Below are 6,632 nucleotides of genomic sequence, written 5' to 3' on the forward strand. Positions count from 1 at the left end.
CCTACCATGACACTGCAGCCATCTGTACCTAATCCAATGCACTTTTTGTCCAGTCCAATACTCTGTAGAAAACGGGTCAGAGTGGAGGCAATAGCCTCTGCTGTTTCACCCTCCAAGTTTATCAAACCCAAAAAGTGGACACAACTTTGTTCAGTGTCATATTGAAGTAGCGGATTAGCACACAGTTGCTTGACAGATGATACGTCTGTGCTTTCATCAATAACAAGGGAGTATTCAGCACCTCCAATATCCCTCTGAAGTTCTGTGAACATACACAAGTTGAGCAAATTAACTCCCCAAAGTGATCGACTGATTTTATGGATGTGTGACAAGCTACATAGGTGGCTATCTTCAGCTCAGCTCTCTGTCTTGACTTGTTCTGTTTGGAGCCGTGAACCCAATGTCCGTAAGCCTCATTGTGGAGAACGGTGCTGCATTTTTTTTATGTTTTTCTGTGGTAGCATGTTGTACGAGGTCCGCATGGTGTGCATGTATTTCACACTTACATACTCTGCACAGTGCTTTTGAGTCGTCCCCCACGACGGGTCGAATACATTAATTTACTCCTTTCTCTTTCTCCCAGTCTTTGTTATATTTCTTCCCGTATTTCGCCCACTTTGTCCCGGGCATTTGTTCCTCCAAAAACTCTCCTACAGTCCAGTCACCAACAGTTGCGACTCGCGGGTATTTTCATTTAAATGTCACTCACTGACGTTTTCCCAAAACAAAAAAAAACAGATTGCCCTGCTCTGCCTCTGATTGGCTAGTACTTGTTGCCATCTGGGTCAGAGCCAATTAGAAGCAGGATGTGGGTGGGAAAAAACTCTACTGTCTCCTGTGTGTATGGGGAAAGGGGAGGGATAGAGGGAACAGTCAAGACAAACTCCTACGTTTAAATAACATATAGAAAATATCTGCTTGACAACGTATTATGGAGCTGGGAAAAAGCCCAAATAAGCAACTACACTTTAGAAACAAGCCCAAAAAAACGCGACCCACGACTACCAATATTTGTAAGTGACTTTACAGAAAAACAAGCCCAAAGTCGCTTATAATATGTGGACTTGGCAACACTGATACTAACTAATAAAGCAATGGAGGGAGGGAGTAAATAAACTCGGTATATATATCTATGTCAGTTACAGAGCAGCCGTCTGCAACGGACGTTCTAACATAAAACGAACGCACCCTCAACGGGGCAGGGATCATTTCATTGGTCAACACTACAGCTGGCATTCTATTGGTTGGGGGGATTTTGAGAGGATTGTAACACAAAAAAATCCGAGCGCGCAGGAGAGATCCGAGAGGAGAAGATTTGCAAGCGTGCAGAGTGTGGGGAGAAGGGCCGAAGCTGAGAGCAGGAAATCTGTCCAAGCAACAACATATCTGAGTCCAAGCAGAAAGTTTGAGCACAAGCAGAGCAAATCCAAGCGTGAGCATTGACTATTTGAGTGTGAGAACAAGGTTTTGAGGGAAATTATTACAAAATCTGAACGTAATATCAGTGAGAAATGCTCTCAAATTGAAAGAATGTGCTCTTGAATAAAGATAGGAATATAACTCCATAGATTTACTCTGCAGAGATCTGAGGAGCAGTAAACCATAGTCCTCATAAATCCACCGGAGGTTAGAACGCCAACACAGAGACAGAGGAAGGGGATGTACATCCGGCAGAAATGAGGGACATCCGGAGGAATTTCCGACGGCAACGGAGCAATCCCGGAAACATGGATATAGACTATCGACGCTCCCACAGAAGCTGCCAGGACATTGCAACTTTATTTCCCTTTGTTAGACTTATTAGATTTGATTAGGATGTAATTTGAGACAAATTGTAATGGAGCACGAAGGAAGTAATCTCACAATTTCAAAACAACAGGGTAAAACGGTGATCATTTACTGCGTAATAAAAACTTTATTTCTAGTTATGGTCTAGTAGTGTGATACAACGGGTGCCTTATTAGAGGTTAATTTGTGACTAATTATAAAAGAACTGTACTGTAAAATAAAGTGTAGCCACCGTCATTGCCCACTATTAGACTCTGGGACACTTTGTAATGGAGTGCAAAGGAAGTAATCTCACAATAATGTTCAATTCAATTCAATTTCAATTCAATTTTATTTATAGTATCAAATCATAACAAGAGTTATCTCGAGACACTTTACAGATAGAGTAGGTCTAGACCACACTCTATAATTTACAAAGCCCCAACAATTCCAATAGTTCCCCCAAGAGCAAGCATTAGCAGTAGCTATTGCGACAGTGGCGAGGAAAAACTCCCTTTTAGGAAGAAACCTCGGCAGACCCAGACTCTTGGTAGACGGTGTCTGACGGTTGGGGTTATGACGGTACGGGATGTAGCGTGGCACAGCAGAGCATGGGTGGACGCGGTGGACGCAGCAGGACGTAGCCGGACATTGCAGGGAATCGCAGAGCGTAGCAGGGTGTAGCAGGTCCATAGCCACAGCTGCACCCAAGACCCAGGTCTTGGTGTTGCCCTAATCTGATGCGATGTTCTGGGCGAAGAAGAAACATAAGGACTCCGGGGAGTAAACTCCCCAGAGCTAGGTTAGTAACAAGCACTTCTGGGACAGGATGTGCATAAAAGGAAACAAAAGAAAAGAGCGTGTCATAAGAAGGAACTTCCTCGGCAGTCTTGAATTATAACAGCATAACTAGGAGAGGCACTATATTATTGATTATACGATAGGTAAATCTGATGACTGTAAAGAGAAGCAGAGAAAAGCAGGGGTGCTGTGTCTGCAGCTATACACCCTGCCCCACCGGTCTAGGCGTTCACTGCAACTCCTCACTCCCTAACTATAAGCTTTATCAAAGAGGAGAGTTTTCAGTTTAGTCTTAAATGTAGCGACGGTGTCTGCCCCCCGAACCCAGATTGGGAGCTGGTTCCACAGGAGAGGAGCCTGATAGCTGAAGGCTCTGGCTCCTGAACCCAGACTGGGAGCTGGTTCCACAGGAGAGGAGCCTGATAGCTGAAGGCTCTGCCTCCCATTCTACTTTTAGAGACTCTAGGAACCACAAGTAACTCTGCATTCTGGGAGCGTAGTGCTCTAGTGGGACAATAAGGTACTAAGAGGTCCTCAAGATATGAAGGAGCTTGACCATTTAGAGCTTTATAGGTCAGACGAAGGATTTTAAATTCAATCCTGGATTTTACAGGAAGCCAATGGAGAGAAGCTAATACAGGAGAAATATGATCTCTTTTCTTAGTTCTTGTCAGAACACGCGCTGCAGCATTCTGGATCAGCTGGAGAGTCCTAAGGGACTTATTTGAGCATCCTGATAGTAAGGAATTACAGTAGTCCAGCCTGGAAGTAACAAATGCATGGACTAGTTTTTCATCATCGTTTTGAGACAGGATGTTCCTAATTTTAGCAATGTTATGAAGGTGAAAAAAGGCTGTTCTAGAGGTTTGTTTTAGATGGGCATTGAAGGATATATCCTGATCAAAAATAACTCCTAGATTTCTGACAGTAGTACTGGAGGCCAAGGTAATGCCATCCAGAGTAATTATATCTTCGGCTAATGAGGTTTGTAGGTGTTTCGGGCCCAGCACAATAACCTCGGTTTTGTTAGAGTTTAACATCAGGAAATTGTAGGCCATCCATGATTTTATATCTTTAATGCAAGCTTGAAGTTGAGCTAGCTGGCTGGTTTCGTCTGGCTTGATTGACAGATATAATTGGGTGTCATCCGCATAACAGTGAAAGTTAATTGAGTGTTTCCTAATAATATTGCCTAGAGGAAGCATATATAAGGAGAATAGAATTGGTCCAAGCACTGAGCCTTGAGGAACGCCATGGTTAATTTTAGCGTAATTGGAGGGTTTATTGTTAACATTAACAAATTGAGATCGATCAGAGAAGTAGGACTTAAACCAGTTTAGTGCGATTCCTTTAATGCCAACTAAATGTTCCAGTCTCTGTAAGAGGATGGTATGGTCAATAGTATCTAATGCAGCACTAAGATCTAATAAGACAAGTACGGAGACAAGTCCTTTGTCTGAAGCAGTTAGAAGGTCGTTAGTAATTTTCACCAGTGCCGTCTCTGTGCTATGATGCTTTCTAAATCCTGACTGAAAGTCCTCAAATAAGCTATGGCTATGTAGAAAATCACATAACTGATTAGCGACTACTTTCTCAAGGATCTTGGAGAGAAAGGGAAGGTTAGATATAGGTCTATAGTTGGCTAAGACCTCAGGATCGAGGGTGGGTTTTTTCAGTAGAGGTTTTATCACAGATACTTTAAATGACTGCGGTACATAACCTGTCAATAAAGACATATTTATCATATCTAGCAATGAAGTGTTAACCACGGGTAACGCTTCTTTAAGTAGCCTCGTTGGGATGGGGTCTAAGAGACAGGTAGATGGCCTTGCTGAAGAGACCTTCAGCATTAATTGTTGAGGGTTTATAGGATAAAAGCAATCTAAGTATATGTCAGGTCTAGTCGTTCTTTCTAGCAGTCTGTCAGTTAAAGGTGACCCATTAGAGGTTGGGGGCAAGAGGTGATGAATAGTATCTCTAATTGTTATAATTTTATTATTAAAGAAACTCATGAAGTCATCACTGCTCAGAGCTATAGGAATAGATGGCTCAATAGAGCTGTGGCTATCTGTCAGCCTGGCTACAGTGCTGAAAAGAAACCTTGGGTTGTTCTTATTTTCTTCTATTAGTGATGAATAATAGTCTGATCTGGCCTTTCTTAGGGTCTTCCTATAGGTTTTCAGACTGTCTTTCCAGTCTAAACGAGATTCTTCCAGTTTGGTGGAACGCCATTTACTTTCAAGTTTGCGCGAGATTTGCTTTAATTTACGAGTTTGGGAGTTATACCAAGGTGCTAGTTTCCTTTGCTTCATCGTCTTCTTTTTAAGGGGAGCAACAGAGTCTAAAGTAGTCCGTAGGCAGGCCGTAGCACCGTCTACGAAATTATCAATTTGGGAGGGACCAAAGTTTACATAAAGATCCTCTGTTATATTACGGCACGGTAATGAGTTTAGTGCTGTTGGAATATCTTCCTTAAATTTAGCTATAGCACTGTCAGATAGGCATCTAGTGTAGAAGCTTTTATCTAATTTCGTATAGTCGGTAGTAAGAATTCGAAAGTTATTAAGAAGTGGTCTGATAATAAAGGATTTTGCGGGAATGCTATTACGTCTTCAATTTTGATGCCATATGCCAGCACAAGGTCAAGGGTGTGGTTAAAACAGTGCGTGGCCTCGTGCACACTCTGACTGAAACCAATAGAATCTAGTAGTGAATTGAAAGCAGTACTAAGGCTATTGCTGTCAACGTCCATATGGATATTAAAATCACCTACAATAAGTACTTTGTCTGATTTTAGGACTACACATGATAGAAACTCTGAGAATTCCGATAAAAATTCAGAATATGGACCTGGTGCTCGGTAGACAACAACAAATATAATTGGCTGTAATGTTTTCCATGTTGGATGCTGAAGATTAAGAACGAGATTTTCAAAAGAGTTATAATTTAGTTTAGGTTTAGGATTAATTAACAGGCTTGAGTCAAATATGGCTGCAACTCCCCCTCCTCGGCCTGAGCCTCTAGAAATTTGAGTATTAATATGAGTGGGAGGAGTGGCTTCATTTAGACTGACATACTCTTCATGGCCCAGCCATGTTTCAGTTAGACAGAATAGATCAATTTGATTATTGGATATCAATTTGTTTACTAGTATTGCTTTAGAAGACAGAGATCTGATATTTAATAGACCGCATCTAATTTTCCTATCCTGTTCTATCATTGCAGTGGTAGTTGTAGTTCCAATTAGGTTGTTAAGTATTGCCCCTCTTTTGGTTACCTGTGATTTAACTGATCTGAGTCGAGTTACAGACACTGTCTCGTTTTTTGGGGCAGGTTGTGGCTGACGTGAACTGGATGCTAAATTGACTATGTTTGCAGTCAACTTCTTATTACTTAGGGGATTCAACACTTTGTATGGTCTATTGTTGATTATAACTGGAATAGTACTAGTACTACATGTTACCCTGCAGAAAACATTTTCAGATTCATGCACTTGTAAAGTGCCATTAGGATCAATACCTGGGGGGCATGAATCTGTGATATTTTCAACAGAATGTCAATACTTAACTTTCAGTGTGGTAATGTTGCCTTTATTAGACAGAAAACAAAGTTTTAGACACCATACATAGGCTATGCTGTAACTAGAAACTGCATATTGAAACCCATGAAACCCAATATATACTATGCTAAGACACTGTTATACCTAATATTCAATAAAAAGCAAATAGGCCTATTGGTCAGAGCCTTTTAGTGTCACTTGTTGCTTATTAGAAGAAAAGTATGGGTAATGTCACGTTGTCACATCTGGTCACTATTTCAGTCCTGCCTGGATGTTCTCCTGGGTCCCATGGAGTCTGTAGGTGGTACATACTGTAGATACATACATTCATTCATATATACATCATATATGAACTATTAATGCATGCTTCGTCGACGCTAGACGTGTAATGCCTTATTACTACCCAACCACATATCTGACTGTGGAAGGTGCAGGACATTGCAGGGACACATTAGAACAGAACAGTACCATAAACCGTAGTGGGATCCGTCTGGTTTCCCACTAT

This window comes from Sander lucioperca, chromosome 2, assembly GCF_008315115.2.
Source record: "Sander lucioperca isolate FBNREF2018 chromosome 2, SLUC_FBN_1.2, whole genome shotgun sequence".
Lineage (NCBI taxonomy): Eukaryota > Metazoa > Chordata > Actinopteri > Perciformes > Percidae > Sander > Sander lucioperca.